Source organism: Abrus precatorius, unplaced genomic scaffold, assembly GCF_003935025.1.
Source record: "Abrus precatorius isolate BTA unplaced genomic scaffold, Abrus_2018 Scaffold4, whole genome shotgun sequence".
Classification (NCBI taxonomy): domain Eukaryota; kingdom Viridiplantae; phylum Streptophyta; class Magnoliopsida; order Fabales; family Fabaceae; genus Abrus; species Abrus precatorius.
Window position 1 is genome coordinate 3,608,078 of NW_020874384.1, and position 18,996 is coordinate 3,627,073.

The following is an 18,996-nucleotide window of genomic DNA, read 5'->3' on the forward strand; positions in this document are numbered from 1 at the left end:
AGATAATTTGGTGTTACTCCTATAAGCAACTGAAATCTGTCTGTAGGGATGTAGTTTAATAAAAACCAAATCCCCAATTTTAAAGGACCTATCAGACCTCTTTTTGTCAGCTAGCTGTTTCATTCGCTCTTGTGCCCTCTTCATGTGAAACTTTACCAACTTCAACTGTTCTTCCCTCTTCTGCAAGCTCCTATCAACCAATTCAATCTTTGATTCCCCTGGTAAGTAAGGGAGATAGGCTGGAGGCAATTGTCCATACACAATTTCATAAGGACTGGCTTTAATGGTACTGTGGTAAGTTGAATTATACCACCATTCAGCCAATGGTAGCCATTTTGACCATTGCTTCGGATCATCTGCACACATACACCTCAGATAAGTTTCTATACACCTATTTACCACCTCTGACTGTCCATCAGTTTGTGGGTGGTATGCTGTAGACAACTGAACCTGAATCCCTTGATATGACATGAAATCTCTCCAGAATTGGCTAGTAAAAACAGGATCTCTGTCGTGGAGGCATTATCTTTTTTGATGACATACTGATTTATAGCAAAAATTTAGAGGCTCACTTGGTTCACTTACACACTGTTTTGGAGACCATGAGAGCGAATGCCTTGTTTGCCAAGAGGTCAAAATGTTACTTTGGAGTTACAAGGGTGGAATATTTGGGACATTTCATTACTGGAGAAGGAGTCTCCACTGACCCAGCTAAGGTAGCAGCAGTCAGAAATTGGCCATTGCCTCAGTCCATTAAGCAGTTGAGAGGATTTTTGGGCTTAGCGGGATATTATAGAAGGTTTTTGAAGAGGTATAGCACCATAGCCAAGCCACTTACAGATATGTTAAAGAAAGATAGTTTCTGTTGGAGTGAAGAAGCTAAGGTTGCATTCCAGTGTCTCAAAGACCAGCTGAGTCAAGCTCCAATATTGGCATTACTAGATTTTGAGAAGACCTTTGTCGTGGAGGCTGATGCTTCAGGTATAGGGGTGGGAGTTGTGCTCATGCAAGATCACCATCCAATAGCATTTGTGAGTAGGAGTTTGAACAAATAGCAACAAAGCTTGTCCACTTATGAAAAGGAACTATTGGCAGTAGTATTTGCAGTTCAAAAGTGGAGGCATTATCTGCTTCCTAAGCAGTTTGTGATCAAAACTGATCATAGAAGTCTTAAGTACATATTGGACCAGAAATTATCAACAGCCTTCCAGCAGAAATGGTTGATAAAGTTAATGGAATTTGATTTTATCATTGAGTACAAGCAGGGCAGTGATAATATAGCTGCAGATGCACTCTCCAGAGTAGAATGTGCTGCTATCACTACCATGGAACCTGATTCTGGTCTCTTGGAGAAAATCAAGATCTCATGGCAGGAGGATGTGGATTTACAGAAATTAATTGCTGAGATACAAAAGAATCCTGCTACTCACAAGCAATTTTCTTGGTCAAGAGGGGAATTAAGAAGGAAGGGCAGGCTGGTTATTGGCAAGAATGCTGAATTGAGAAGGCAGATACTGGAATGGATGCATTCATCTTCTTGTGGTGGTCATTCAGGGAGGGATGCCACTTACCAAAGAATCAAGGCAGTAGTCTATTGGAAGGGTTTGTCTAAAGATGTTAGGAGGTTTATCCATCAATGTGTCACTTGTCAGCAATGTAAGTATGATAAAGCTGCTTCTCCTGGGTTACTTCAGCCTCTCCCTGTACCTGATTTGATTTGGCAGCACATTACCATGGATTTTATAGAGGGACTCCCTAATTCTTATGGGAAGCAGGTGATTTTTGTAGTTGTAGACAGATTGAGCAAGGCTGCTCATTTTATGGCACTGCAGCATCCTTACACAACAGCTAATGTAGCTCAATGCTTCATTGACAATGTCTTTAAGCTTCATGGGTGGCCAGCTTCCATCACAAGTGACAGAGATCCTGTTTTTAAGCCCCCTAAAAAACAACTGAGTTGATTAGGTTCCGATAATTTCACCCTGGAAACTATTCCATCAAACTCCTCATGATAATCTGCAACTGATCCTTTTTGTCTTAGCTGCATTAGCTCAGCCATTGGGTCTTCACACACATCTCCGAAACGATTTATCAGAACGTCGGTGAAATCTTCCCAGAGAGGCAGATTCTCGAGGCCAATGTTCTTAACATAAGCACTATACCAAAGAAGGGCTTTTCCCTCGAAGTGAACCACCGCTAATCGAACTTTGTATTCAACAGGAGTATGATCAATAGAGAAGAACGTTTCACATTGAATAATCCAATTCTTGATTCCATCGCCATTAAATCTTGGGAAATCTAAGCGTGCTAGTCTAGTATTGCATGAATAGGGTCGAGAATTGTTACCCAGATTAGCAGAAAAAGAATGTCTAGGTGGCGCCCGTAAAGCTGCTCCTAACGCCATGATTTGTTCTTCGATCGCAGTCCTGAGACGTTCCTCCATGCCATCGATCTTCGCATCCAACGTATCAATTTTCACATTCAGATGAAGGTCGTGATCTCCAAGCTTTGCGTTGATGCGTTCTTCAGCTTCGCAAACAAGGGATTGTGCACGAGTGTTGTCGGCCATTGCGGAATTGTGGTTGGAAGGTAAAATCTGATACCAATTGTTGTAGCTAATCTAGGTGATACTCAGAACACGAAGGAAAGCTAAGAATTGTAGGGTCTCCAATGGAAGAATGGCAACCGAACTGATTTTTATTGAAAGAATTATGTTACAAGAAATGATTTACAAAACTGAATGAATGGATCCTAGCTGAACCTGTTATTTATAACAGGTTAGTTACAACAGACTCCTATCTTATTCTTTACAGGGTCCTACATCAGAAAAACAATGCCTACTGTACAAAATTGTATTAACTAATCTATGTTAAGTTCTTCCGTGTAATTTTACAGGTCACTCAAGCCAGAAGTGAGCTCTAAGAAAGCATCCTCCGGGCAAGGAATAGTGAGACCACCCATTGGATGATCATACCCAAATTCTTCCTCTGCTTGACTTAATAATTCTTCAAATGAAGGTTGGTTCAGATATGACATTGGGATCACAAAGCGTCTCATTTTTTCCCCAACTTAGACTGCAAGATAGCCTTTTGGGACTTGAAACCCCTTAGCATGGGTTGCAGAAAGTGATGCCCGTCTAATGCCTGTCATGCGGAAGGCCATCGTTTTATTTATTTATTTATTTTGCTAAACACACCAGAAAAATAATGTTACCGGTGAACTTGTATGAGAGAGAAATATTTGAGTTCTGATGCTTCAGGATGCGAATGACTTGTGTTGCTTTGGGAAATATATTGTATATATAGTTGATAAAAGGCTTCTTCAAATCAGTTTCCCAATGACATGATTTTTGTGGCACTGTATGATGGGGTCTACTGAGAGGGAATGGATTGGAAGAGATCACATGGAACTGTCTTAGACGTGTAAAGCAGATCACAGGATACCAGGGATTATCTTGGAAGTTAAATGGGGGTCATTACCCCACCATCTTAGATAATGGCCAGCAGATTACTCTCTTGAAATCAAAGACATTTCCACTGGTGAAACCTAATCTATGTTCATCATGCATTGTTGTACAATAGGTACCGTATTGGTAGACACTAGACATGCTTTGGACATCACATATTTTCCTTAGATTGACAATGCTACTTAAATACATCTGCCAACTAATATCAGAGTGGCAAAGTATGAAATTTTTTTAAACCTTGAGCAAGACCTTATTGATAGTTTTGAAACATGGTGTCAAGAAGGGAACCAACATGGAATACATGATCACACGCCAGAATGTATGTGCATCAAATTCTAAGGAACACCCAGTGAACATGACATGAAGTTAATTGGACACTCCATGAGTAGGCAAACGCACTCTCAAAATGAAGTTCACATGTTGAATTCCCCTTTTTTTATTGGATAAGATTCAAATAACAGTTACATTATTTATATCATCTGCCATGATACATATGTGTTTCATAAAACTGCACCCTGTATTGGTACAAAATACAAATAGTTTTGTTAGAACTAAGAAATTTAGAAGGCTATAAACTTGAAAGCTGAAACTCATATTTTTATTCATACTAACATTATTTAAGTACAAGAAAGTCTTATCTCAAAATTGATTCTAATTCTACCTATTAATCTGAAAATAAATTACAAATAAAACTATCTATAAATATGTAACAGCCTATCAACACTCATAATTCCTATAATCAAAACTCATAAAATAGAAATAAATACTAATAATAGATACTGATTCAAACTACTCCTGTGTTTGGAAACACTCTAAAAAATCTTGTAAATGTCCAACGCAAAGCTACAACTAGTAGCAGTAAACATGGATTCATAGGCAATTAGATGTGGAACCAAACATTTGATTAACTTATGAAAGGCATATAATTTTAATTTTATTACAGAGTGGTCCCCTGTTTTTGTTTGTTTGATTTGTTAACAAGACACTATGAAAGAAAAAAACTTTTGAAGCGACGAATGTATGGGTTTAGATACTTTTGTTTTCCTCCAAAAATTGGGGCAATATCTTCAAGTGGTTCAAGTTATGAGGAATATTCAATTAGTGAAGAACATGTTACTAGCATGTTGACTTGTTGTGGCCCTAAAACCAATTAACATGTTCATGTAAAGATGCTGCAGCTGCTTGACTCACAGAAATGAAGAATTATTCATCATAAGTAAATGGGGCCTCCTTCATACAAGCGAATTAGTTGTATGGTGCTGGTACCAAAAAACTAATGACAACAAGTGGCAGTATCTGTCGAGGGGGAAACTGTCTATTACAGTAGTCAGTATTGTCACTTGGGCTTGTGTTTTTGTTTAATATATAATATATGAATGAAATTCAATATCGTGTCAGGCCAAGTTAATTTCAGTGAAATTAGCTATTTTGTTAACCTCATGTTCCAAATGAAAACAAAATAAATTTAGCTATTTTGTTATTGAATTTACTTATAAAATATAAAGTTATCGTACAGTTTAACTTCAATCGATACAAGAATTATTCGATTTAAATGAGCATATTTTAGCTAATTTCTTATTGAATAATTCCCTTTTTCATCTTCTTTTTTTGCCATATAGTTAGGTGAACCTTTCTCTTTTCTGTGACATGGGGAGAAAATCATTTATATAAAAGAAAATAATTCCTGTTTTCTTTTTCCCTTTTCAGGATCAAGAAAACAATTTTAATTTTATCATCTAATTGAAGATTCGGAACTAAACATCTAGTTTACTATTGCCTTCAAATTTCAGATTGATAAACAAAGGGAAAATGTGATAAATAGATTCATGTTCCTAAACTTCTCATTCAGATAAACCTTTTTTTTCATACATTTGCCCGAATAAGATAACAAAAAAAGGAAGAAAAAATATTAGTGCTCAACAACTACAAAAAAATGTGTCAATTGATGTTACTTCTACGTCAGACTCATCTTCATGGTATTAGCACCTATTCAAGCGAGAAGTGATATCTAAGAACACATCTTCTCTGCAAGGAATCGTGATACCACCCATTGGATGGTCATACCCAAATTCTTCCTCAGCTTGATTCAACAACTCTTGAAATGAAGGTTGATGCAAGTATGATACAGGGATGGCAAACCGCTTCATTTCCTCTCCAACATATACTGCAAGTTAGCCCTTTGGCACGTCCAAAGCTTTTGAAGATGCTTGGTTTGCAGCAAATGATGCCCTTCTGATTCCAGGTAAACGAAAGCCCATTCTTGCTTGAGAGATTGTTGTGGAAAAAACAAGCAGGACTTGTAAATAAGATGTGAGTTTTGAACTTCAAATGCTTTAGGATATGAATGAATTTGGTTGGTCCTAAATGCTTGCAGCCATGAACATATATACAGATGAAAGAATTGGTAAGAAATTGTTGGTTACATGAATGATTGAGGGAGGAAGGCTATGAGACAAGAGTTATGGGACCAATAGGGAGACAAGGGCATATGCTGTTGTCGAAGAGGAATTAAGTATCAATGTATCATGTTACAGTAGTCCCATCTTCTGGAGTGACTCCACTTGAAATAAAACAAGTGGATGGCCTCAAATCTCAAGAATATATAATGGTCTAAGATCTATAAATATCTGTTGCCTTATGATTTATCACATCAGCCAGTAATTACTTACCAGTTGTACTTCAACACTTGGCTGCATTATCAACACAAGAAAACATGTTCCAAGCATGTTTACAAAAATATGGAGTACCGATTAATGCATGAACAACGTTAGACCACTTAAGCACTCTCATTTGATTACAAGTGGATGCTTTATGTTGGCCAATTTTTTATAAGGTGGGGTTAAACACTTCTACAAAACTTTATCCTTCGTAGAGACATTGTAAACAATACCACGTGATATCTATTGTGTATGCCTTCCATCCTTAACAATCATTTCTCTGAGAATTTAATTTCAATATAATCTTAAAAACTATAAATATAATACCCTTTGCCTTCACAAACAACACAATCCATTGACACCCTCAAGCATCAACATTTAGATTCATTCTTCTTAAATTTGATATTGTTTTTCTTCCTTCAAACAAGCACAAAAAATGGGTTTCCGTTTACCTGCTATTAGACGGGCATCATTCACTGCTAGCCAAGCAGCTTCAAAATCAGTAGAAGTCCCAAAGGGCTATCTTGCAGTGTATATCGGAGATAAACAGAAGCGGTATGTGATTCCCATATCATACTTGAATCAACCTTCATTCCAAGACTTGTTGAGTCAAGCTGAGGAAGAGTTTGGATATGATCATCCCATGGGTGGCCTCACAATTCCTTGCAGGGAAGATGTCTTCCATCATATAACTTCTCGCTTGAATGGACAATAAATCTCAGTCTGTAGGAGACTGACATAAATTAGTTAGAGACATTTTGTACAAAAGTGATCTTCTTAACATGTAAAGATTATTACCAATTTTTGGGTAATGACAGCGAATTCATTTTCCAAGTATTTCTGTTTTTCAATTACAATGTTCACTTCTCCCTGCAATTAGAACTGTAGATAGTAAGAGAAGCTTGCTTGCTGAGGAAAAATATGTGTTTGTTCTCATGATTTCCACAGTATAACCGATCACATGCTTCACAATCAAGGCAGACCTAATAGTATTTCGCTAAGGCCAAAGAGAAAGCATTAATTAATTTGGGACAGGATTGAAAGATTTAAGTTCTATACACACATGTAAAATACAAATTCGTGGCCGTATTTATACACGATGTGCTGACCCTGTCAACTACCAAGGTTTATTCACTTTATTGTTTCAAATAATTTCAATGGATAGAACATCTATAGCTAAAAAAACATTATATTCATTTGACGAAGTGTTCATTTTATATATACATGTAGATTCTCTCATTGCTTCACTGATCAAAGCAGCATTAAATTTGATGATTAATGCAGCATCTGAAGGCCAATTACAGTTGCTCTATAGATTTTCTCATCGTAACAAACTCAGTGACTATAGAGGGAATATGAAACATGTAAAGGGAAAAAAAAAATTATATCAGTGCTTTTAAGAAACCAAGAATTCTATATCTTTTAGCCTAATAAAGGATTTACACCTTGTTAGGCTCTACAGGACTCCATAGTGCTTATTTAAGACCTTAAGAAAACTCAAATTCTGGATTGGCTCTATGAACTGTTTCTTCATCTGGTCAATTGAGTAAATCAACAAATCTGCAAAATTAAACATTGTATTGTTTTTATGCCATTCGATTATAAGTAAATATCTAAAATTCCACACAACCCTTTAGAGTGTATGTCTTGCATAAACAACATAATAGATGACTCATTTTTATGGTGATATACCATGTACTCAAAGCACTCTTATTAGAATAAAATTACTAGAAGTGGTACATCTCGTCTCCAACCACTATGATTTAATAACTCAAATAGATTCAATTTACTGTTTGTAAATTGAAATACAAGTACCAGTAGCTGCCAGCTGCCTCATAGAAATTATGATCACAACATTTGATATGTTTAGAGCATGTCTGAGACATGAGAAGTAGACTGCCAAGATTTTTTCATAGGCAGAATTTACTAGATCTCAAGTAACCCTTGATGAACCTTGTTTCTCACTAGACATACCACATGAGCCTTAATGTACGGCAGGCATTTCTCTTTTAAATTTGTTGTTCCTCCGCGGATGTAATAAAAATTGTCATCTCAATGATAACCTCACAAACAGTTGTTTCAATTTGCAAATTAATATTGTTCTTTATTTTTTATCTATCTTAATTAATTCAAATACATGCTTCACAAGCACAGCAACCATCTTGCATATTGCCTTCCTAAACTGATTTTTTGTGGCACTGCCACCAATTTTTGCATGAAATCTATTTATTAAGTAGTTATGGCGACATAGATTAGTTTTGCTAAACCTGATTTTTGCTGTCATGAATGCACTATTGTACTTTAGTCCATGCCCTTCAACATGGATCCCAAAATGTTGATACCACATTATCTTGGCTGTTTTGAGTTTTGAAATTCTCATTGTGTAATAAACGGTCTATAAAAACAACCGTTAGAGTTAGTTGTTAAGGTCCTTAGGAGGATGGGTTGTTAAAAACAGATAGTTAGTTGGTGTCTAATATAAGAAATTGAGCAGGAATAGTTGTTAAGACCGTTATTTTCTGATATATAGATACTAAGGATTCCTTTGTAAAAGATTCATTCAAAAATTAATACAATTACGTTTTTCCTTTGGAAATTTGTGTATCTTTGTGTGAGTTCCACGAGTGAGTGTGTGCCATTGTTCTGTGAGAAAAACATGAGGTTCTATAGATTGATTATCCTCAATCTAACATTTGGTATCAGTTTTGCGGGGGACGATGGGAGGCAACACAACGAACAAAGATTTGGAGAATCGCATTGATGGATTGGAGAAATTGTTGGAGACTTCACAACGTGAAAATCAAAAGATTCATAAAAAAACTCAAGCTGCAATATTGGCATATGAGAAGAATCATAAACAAGCAATGGAATACATGAGTGCATTGATGGAGAAACTCTTAAAGGTCACTTTGTTAGGTGATAAATCAATTCCATTTGACGAGGAAGAACAGGTTAGTGACAATAATCCGGATTCAAGCAAGATTTTGGAACGAGCCCAAATTCTATTTCCAACATTTGATGAAACAAACTATCTTGAATGGAGAGCAAAAGTTGAACAATTGTTCAACCTGGAAAACACACCACGAGGTTAACGAGGAAAGCTTTTACTATTATCCATGGATGGCAAGGCATTTGTGTGGCAAAGGCACTACACGACTCACAATAACAAGAAGATTAAATCTTGACAGCAGATTCTTAAAGACATAGTAGCAAGATTTGACATGGGGAGCTATGAAGATCTTATTGCAGAGTTATCAAAGCTTTGACAAAAAGGTTCTCTAATTGATTACATTCAAAATTTTGATCAATTGTTGGCTACGATACATGTTAGCGAAGAAATGGCAATAAGTTTTTCTCTGGGAGGATTAAATGCTTCATTAGAAAAATCAATAAGAATTCATAGTCCTAAAACCATACAAGAGGCCATGCGATTAGATAGGTTACAGGATGAGGTTCTTCAAGAATTAGAAAGAAAAATAGTGAACAATAAACAAAAACTTTATGAATAGCATAAGCTGGAATTCAACAACAGTTAATTCAAAAGCGTCTCTAAAGACAACAAACACTCGCAGCTAATCAGTAAATTCACCTGCAAATCAAATTGGAAAAGAAACTTCTTCAATAAAGACAACAAACACCAACAGGAAAGAAATGAGGGAAAGAATAGCAAAAGGTCTTTGTAGATTCTATGGAGAGCAATGGAAAAAAACCACAGGCAGAAATGCATAGTATGGGATAAATTAACTGAAGATGCAGTTCAAATATCATTGCATGCTCTTAAAGGTGTTGCTGGTGGACAAATGTTGCAACTGAAAGGAACTATTAGCAAGCAGGAGATACCATTTTTTATGGATACAGGTAGCACACACAATTTTGTGAGTGACAAATGGGTAAACACATTGGGGGTTAAAAAGTCAATGCATCTCAGAATTTCCTGTGGTAGTAGCCATTCACAAACCTGTAATCATAGATAGAAAATATGAGCAGCTACATTGGAAATTGAGAGATCATGAATTTCAAGGGGACATTTTAGTGTTGCCTGGATCTAATTATGGAGTTATTTTAGGAATGCAGTGGCTTAAGACATTAAGAGAGATAAGATGGAACTATGCTTTACTTACAATGCAATTTGAACATCAAGGTAAAGTGGTGAAGTTAGTAGGCGAACAGCAAGGAAAGCATCTTCAAGATACCTTGGGTGGACTGCAATTTCTTACTCCTGAAGCAATGTTGGTTTCTATTTCTGTGATGGAAGATCAAGAGCAGAAATCCACAGATTTCCTACTCAGCTACCTCTAAAAAGGAAATATGATCACAAAATCAACTTAGTCAACAACACTCCTGTCAGCTCAAAGCCTCACAGATATCCACATGCACAGAAACTTGAAATTGAAAAGATGATTGAAGAATTATTAATAACAGGATTCATCAGAAAAAGTAGTAGTGCATTTGCCTCCCCAATAGTGTTGATCAAAAAGAAGGATGGAGGTTGGAGACTTTGCACATATTATAGAAAGTTGAACTCTACAACAGTCAACAAGTTTCTAATTCCCTTGATTGAAGACTTGTTGGATGAATTAGAAGGAGCTACATACTTTACCAAGTTGAATTTAAAGAGTGGATATAATCAAATCAGAATGTGGGAAGAAGACATTCCTAAAACTGCATTTAGGATTCACAATGGGCATTATTATGAATGGGTAGTTCTCCCCTTTGGTTTTACAAATGCTCCAGCTACTTTTCAGAACCTAATGAATGATGTTTTCAGACCTTACCTAAGGAGGTTCATTCTAGTCTTTTTTGATGAAATATTAATCTACTCTAAAAGTTGGGAGGATCACTTAGAACATATTTATTTGGCTTTGCAATTATTACAAGCTAACACACTAGTTTATAAACAAGAAGGAATGCAGCTTTGCAAAGAAGACAGTTGAGTACTTGGGGCACATAATTTCAAACAAAGGAGTAGCTCCTAATGTTAGAAAGATACAAGCAGTTCAGCACTAGCCCAGACCACAGACAAGCAAGCAATTAAGAGGGTTCTTGGGATTGTCAGGTTATTATAGGAGATTTATAATGAATTATGGCAAGTTAGCTCAACCACTCATAGCCTTGCTGAAGAAAGAAGCTACTTTCCAATGGACTAAAGAAGCAGAAGCAACATTCAGATCCTTAAAGTTGGCATTAACAAGAGTCCTTGTATTAGCACTTCCAAATTTTGAAGAACAATTCATAATTGAAATTGATGCTTCAAGTATAGGCATGGGAGTAGTTTTGATGCAGAAAGGTTGTTACATAAATTGGAGAACTAACTAGCCAGTGTACTAGTTAGTTATCGTAAGTAATAAAATTTGAAAATCAATGTGAGCCCCAAGTATCGTCCTCAGGAATTAGGTCTATCAATTACCACTTCACAAATTAATAACTAGTTGAGCCAAACGAATATTAGAGATGTTTTGAATCATTTGAGAACAAAAACAATAAAGTGCAAAAATCTGAAAAATACAGCAAAACTAAATACGAATTTTGTATTAAAATGCTATATGGAAAAAAGTTAGGAATCACTTCACCAGATTTTCTATTGCAATGTAATAATGTTCTGGACTCTTAAGAATTCTAATTGATTGATAATCAATTTCACTTCTTTAACCAAAGGATAATTCCTTGCCTCATTGATCTTAATACCTAATTAAACTTCCTTAATTCCTTAGGTGAAATTCAATCAAATATTGCATTAAGTTCTGGAAATTATAGGATTACTAGATTATGATACTTATTCCTAAGATCTTAATAACCTAGACATATGATTCATATCTGAGAAATAAATTCAATTTTCATTGATGAAGATTCCTTTAGGTTCAATTGAATGAAGGATTAGTTCACAACTACATTAAGAACAGATCACATACTCAATTCAATCAAAACCTCAAGGTCTAAATCCAAAATTACATCACAATATCAAATCTGGATCCATAGATCCCTAACAAAAAGAAATCAGAACATGTTCCTAAAACAAAAAGAGAGAGAAAGAGTAGAAGAAAAGGAGCTGCAGAATTTCTTCATAAATCCAATCCCTAGCTTGATTCCTCAAGGTCCAGAGCTTGGAAGTCGTCCTCAATCTTTCTCTGTAACTCTCCTAAGGTGTAGAAATGAAAAGAAAACAAAAAATGGCAAAAGACCTCCAATTCTGAACTCTTAACTTCTATTTATAATATTTTTCTCACCTTTTCCACTTCCGCACTTTAATCTCTGAGGATTGTACCATGAAAGGTCTTCTATAAGCTTCTATAACTGAATTAGGAACTCCAATCGTCCAAAGTTGACACTTAGAAGTGATATTTAAAATTTTGTTACTTTTGCGTAGACACTTTAAGTGGTTGAAGTGTTTACGCGCAAGTGTCTTTTATGGGAAAAGTCTCACGCGTAGCTACTCTCAGCGCCTAGAGTGACTACGCGCTTGCTGCGTAGCTACTCTGAGCACTTAAAGTGGCTACACGCTTAACTGCGTAGCTAATCTGAGCACTTGAAGTAGCTACTCTCTTGGTCTTATGGATTTTCTTCTTCAAAGTGTTAACTCTATGTATTCAGAGTGGTTACGCCCTACACATAACACTTGATTCTTCATCTTTAAAGCTCAATTTCTCTACTTTCTTCACTTCAATCTTCAACTCAAATTTTTAGCTCAAACTTCTGCACAAGAATTAAGTCATTTTAAGTCAAATTGTTCAGAATTGGACCAAAAATCTAAGATTCTAAACTATTTATACAATAATGAATACTAATGCAATTTTTACGATATTTTTTAGTTTATTTACTATTTAACTCTTTATTTACTAACAAAAACTAGGCTAAAAATATAGTAAAATGTAGATTTATCAAAGGTCACTCAATTGCTTATATAAGCAAAGCCATGGGAGTAAGGTACCAACTACTATATGCTTATGAAAAGGTGTTCTATGCAATTGTTTACTGTTAAGAAATGGCAACATCACTTATTAGGGAATCATTTTGTAATCAAAACTGATCAAAAAGCATTAAAAACACCTTCTAGAATAACCTCCAACTTCATTGATGTAGAATCGGGGTTTGGAGAAGTTAATGGGGCTTCAGTTCACTGTAGAATACAAGAAAGGTAGAGATAATGCAATAGTTGATGCCTTGTCTAGAAGAACTCTTGAAGGAAGTCTTGCAGCCATTTACCAAATTGAATCTGGCCTTTTTCAACTAATTAAGGAGACATGGCTGAGAAATGAAAAACTCAAGAAAATCATAGATAAAATAAGGTTGACTCAGCAACCTTACCTTATAAGAAGTATGTTTGGCAAGGAGAAGTGCTTAAGAGGAATGACAAGATAGTGGTTGGTCAGAACAAAGAAATTAGACAAAGGCTCCTCAAGTATTATTATGAATCTCCTATTGGGGGACACTCAGGATAAAAGAGCTCTTTTACTGAAAAGGAATGCAGCAAGATGTTAAGAGTTGGGTGAAGGAGTGTGAAGTATATTAGAAATGAAAAGCAGTACTGTCTCTTCCAGCAAGGTTGTTGCAACCATTGTCAATCCCTACTCAAGTCTAGCAATCCTTAGCTATGGATTTTATTGAAGGATTACCTAATTAAATGGGAAAACAATAATCCTAGTGGTCATTGATAAATTGATTAAATATGCACATTTTATGGCATTAAGTCATCCTATTAGTGTTGTTAACATTGGTTAAGTTTTCATAGATACCGTGGTCAAGTTACATGGATGGCCAGTTGAAATAATCTCTAATAAAGATCCCATTTTTTATGAGTAAATTCTAGAAAGAGCTATTTAAGTTACATGGAGTTAAACTACTAAAATCCACTGCCTTCCATCCACAAACAAATGAGCAGTCAAAAGCTTTGAACAAGGTCTTAAAAGGGTATTTGTTAGAAGGGTATTTAAGATGCTCTGGAGGAAATATGCCATATAAGTGGACAGACTTCTTGAGCTATGCAGACCTCTGATATAATACTAAGTTTCATTCAGCTACAGGTGTGACACCTTTTGAGACATTATATGGATATGCACCGATAAGTAACAATCCTTTGTTGGCAGAAGATTCAGTAGTTCATGTTGTGGAATATATAAGAAAGACAAGAGAAGAGATTGCAAGAATTCTGTAGGATAACTTAAGAAAAGATCAGGACAAAATGAAGATATATGCTGATAAGAAAAGATCAGAAGAGGAGTTGCACTAGGAGATTGGGTTTATCTGAAATTACAGCCCTTCAAGTAACATTCAATTCCACATGCTACATTATATAAATTAGCTGCCAGATATTATAGTCCTTACAAAATCATAGAACGAATTGGCAAGGTGGCTTATAAGTTAGATTTACCAGCAAAGGCAAGAATTCATAATGTTTTCCAATATTTCACTCCTCAAAAGCATTATATTTCACTCCTCAAAAAGCATCACAGTGATCATCCTGTTTCTAGTCTTACCAGCATTCAATAATGAAGATCAGCTAGAAATGCAACCTTTGGATATTTTGGCAAGAAGAATGAAGAAGGATAATAAGACAATGACTGAAGTTTTGGTACAGTGGCAACATACAGCACCCGAAGATGCTACTTGGCATGAACTGCATGATTTGAAGCATCAATATCAAAATGTGCAATGCGAGAGCTTACTACAATAACCAGTGGTAGAAAGAGCCTTGGGGCAAGGCCTTCAAATGAGGGGAGATTGTAATAAATGGTTTATAGAAACAATCGTTAGAGTTAGTTGTTAAGGTCTTTAGGGGGATGAGTTGTTAAAAATAGTTAGTTAGTTGGCATCTAATATAGGAAATTGAGCGGGAATAACCTGTAGGACAGTTATTTCCACGTGTATAAATACTGAAAATTCCTTTATAAAAGATTTATTCAGAAATTAATGCAATTATATTTTTCTTTTAAAAATTCGTGTATCCTCGTGCGAGTTTCACGAGTGAGTGAGTACCATTGTTCTGTGAGAGAAACATGAGCTTATGTAGATTGATTATCCTCAATCTAACACGTCGACATCCTTGTAGATGCACAATGTGACTCACAGTTACATGCAAATAAATCAATTTTTGTTGCGTGAAACAACAGCGGGGTCAAGGACCCAAAAGCCCAAAGAAGACTGCAAACAAACTGAATTAATATTAATTTTTACACAATTGGCTGCAATCTATAAATTCTGTCACAAATGTCTTTTATTAAACCTGTATTTGTTCATGATAAATACCTAACGTGCCATTCACATAATTCCTTTGAGTTTTTAAATTGATACTAGATCATGTTTACAATACAATCTTTTCTCCGCATGCACGTTTCATTGTTAAATCCTTTGTGATCGTTGTAAAATTAAGCAAATTGATAAAAATAATTATAAACGCTTTTCATGAAAAAGGAAAGAAAAACCTGACATCTATTACTTGATTTGATGTCCTGATCTGAAATATATCATTCGACTGTGTCACATTAGACGTAGCTACGGTGCCTCTGTGAGCTGCATAAAGTAAGGGCCCTTCTCAATTTAGCTCGGTTCCTGTCTTTGTGCCCTGTTTCTGTTATTACCCATGGTGATCATTCATATACCAACTGGCAATTTGGCATAATACCTCTAAAAAATTTCACTTTTCATTGAAATAGCTTAACATGAGAATTAAGTCACCGACAGAATATAATATATAGATCAAACTTTCTTAGTTTCACCCTGTTAATAAAGATGATCCACTTTTTTAATATTGTGTTAGTTTTACTTTTAAAAACGCACCAAAACCTGAAATAAAGATCTCGTGTCCTATTGTGTCTCTTTCTATAAGAAAATCTATCAAACTAAATCTAAGGCGGGGTCCATCTTTTTGCCATGTAGCAACATTTGCTATCAGGGGTAAAAGTAAAAATAACAGTGATTTTTCTTACCAATATGGTTACCGACATCAAATTGAAGTTAAAAAAAAAAAAGAAGGAAGGTATATACCAATATATGATTCCATGATCCCACCTTACATCTACAACCAAAAAAGTCTCAAGCTCAATTAAATTATATATGTTGCCTTGTTGCCTTGTACTTGTTCCGTTGGAAACTGGGGGGTCTTGATGGAGACTTCAATTACAAGTACTTTCCGTGCTGTTCACAAGTACTGGTCATGCAAGTTGTTATGACAAAAAATGGCGTTGATTTTGATTGGATACATTACAGGGAGCAACCTCTGAATTAAGCTTCTAGCATATTGCTAATGTGCAAATATTTATCAATAATGAAAGTAATCGCTTGCAGCTATCACACCAACCATTATATTGCAGTGATGGATAATGTATTACCATTTATCTACAAAGAGATATGTTTGGGAGAGTGAAAAGTGAGTTGTCTCTTGCATGTCTTGAGTATAAGAAACAAGGCGTTGGACAGGTTAAACAATAATTAAGTTCTTTGCTGTAAAATTCACTTTCATCTTCAAACCATAACTGTGTTGCCGACTCTTCTACAAAGTATGTCATTTACTCTAAAATATTTAGTAATTATTGATAAAGACCTATAAGACAACACCACATGGTTCATGAACCCTTGTTTCTCAGCAAATAACCCATTAACCGTGAACAAGGCACTATATATACCCTTCATTCCACACTCAAATACATCAAACCTGAAATACTTTTCTCATATAAGTTCTTTGAGATCATTCTATAGTTGTGTGTGTGAAGTAACAAACAAGAAAGAGGTATTATGGGTTTTCGTTTACTTGGTGTGAGAAGAGCAAGACAAGCAGCTTCAAAGGGTGATGAGGTTCCAAAAGGGTATCTTGCAGTGTATGTCGGAGAAAAAATGAAGCGGTTTGTAATTCCGATTGGATGCTTGAACCAACCTTCATTTCAAGACTTGCTAAGCAAAGCAGAAGAAGAATATGGGTACCATCACCCAATGGGTGGCCTTACAATTCCTTGCAGAGAAGATGTTTTCTTAAATATTATGTCAGATATCTATTGAATAGTTTCTGAACAATGACATACTAACAAACAATTTTGTAGAGATCTTTTTCTCCCTTTGCTTTCAAGCAAAAGTGAATAATGTAAATGAACCAAAGTTGTTAGTATCATTGATTATTCTGAGGAATTTAAATAAATTTATGCTCGCTCACTGTGTTTGAGGCATAGTTCGATTGTTGCATACTTCGATACTATAGCACTTGACCAATTTGCCTTTTTTTGTCTTTGGTAAAAAATAATAAAAAGAAGTTAATTAACTGTTTATGCGTATACCTTTATGGCCAATTTTTTTTTTAAAAGTTGATGAGTACACTTTGTTTTGGTCAACATTGATGCGTACACTTTGACCAATAGTTCTGGGTTTTCCTAAAACAGAAGCCCGCAGAAACATAAGCCCAAAGCCCCAAACAGCAATACAACAAGGTTCGGAGATGGGCAACACGACAAGCCTCTAAAGCATGGACCGGTTCCCCTAAAAGCCTCTCACGAACACTATGGGCCTATAACATAAATGTCCATTCAATAGAATTTTGAATGCTGAATCACGTCCTTCTTTCTCTTTGGACTGGTGGGCTCACTTCCTCCTCCTTTTTTTACACATTTACATTATATTTTTCTCACATTTAATCAAAACTGTACAACCCACCCAAATATTATTACTAATCTATTAGGCGCAAATTAGGTAAACTTTCATAAAAATTCTTATGAAAAAAGTATAGAAAATAAATAAAAATTCTCATAAATTAAAAATAACTTATCTTTTCAAATTTTAGAAAAATTAAAAAAAATAACTTCTCAAAAAATAGAGAAACATGAGTTGTTTCTAACTTGTAAAGAAAAATTTATTTATTTTTTTATACTAATTTTTTTCTTTTCCAAGAATTTCTCTAATTTACCCAAACTGTGCCATATAACATTTTAAAGAATGTGTATCCTTATTGACAAAGGATATTCTTTTTGATTGAGAATACATGAACTAGTAAGCACATTATTCACTTTTTTTTTTATACACTCATTATCCCCTTAAAAGTAAAAAGAATGCGTGCGAATTTGACCCTGCTAAAACATGATTTTGGGCTTTAGGTCAAAATTAAAGTTGGGCACAGCTTTGTTTCTGTGTCGGCATTGGCTCAACGCTTTCAGAAGATTATTTCTGTTTTGACCTAAACAAAAATATTATTTTTGGACCAATATTTATTTATTTTAAAAAGTCCCTTTTTGTAGAATTTTATTTATAAAATTTATTTCATTGTGCAAATTTAATTCTGAAAGTTATTTGTAGTTCAATTCGTGAAATAATTTTCCGAATATAGTAAAAACACTTTCAAAAAATTAAGATCTGAAATGATAAAAAATTTATTGCAAATCGGAAAAAATATGCAGTACAAGTAATAATTACTATATTTTTTTCCAACTAAATACAGACAAATATAATGATCAAATGAAGAATTGGATTGACCCATACCAAATGGGACAATATTTGTCCGCATAATTTTGGGCCAGCTCAAGAATATTAAAAGAGCTTTATTTACTATAACTTTCTATTTTAAAATACATATAAAGAATACTAAACTTCAAAATCAAGTTTTGGTAAATGATAAAAAAAAAAAGCTATTACTCTAATAGTCAAGCTTTTTTCACGTTCCTGTTTAATTTTCTATTTTATTTTTTTTAACTTAATTCATTTTCCGAAGCTAGTTCAGATAAAGATAATTGATTATGTCCTATAAGAAATATTTTGACTTTATTTCCAGCTGATATGAGATATTTTAACACACATCCCTTACATTCATAACTCTAAATCTACATGTGGCTCAATTGTATAAGTTCTAATATCAGATGAGAGATATAGGGTTTAACTCAGATTCAAAAAGTAACTCAGAAGAAG

The 18,996-nt window shown here is 34.9% G+C and overlaps 2 pseudogenes; one reads left to right on the forward strand and one right to left on the reverse strand.

Moving 5' to 3' along the window:
• The first annotated feature begins 1,986 nt into the window (after window positions 1-1,986).
• Window positions 1,987-17,109, forward strand: LOC113865225 (annotated as a pseudogene).
• LOC113864844 lies at window positions 2,890-5,724 on the reverse strand (annotated as a pseudogene).
• Window positions 17,110-18,996: the final 1,887 nt, after the last annotated feature.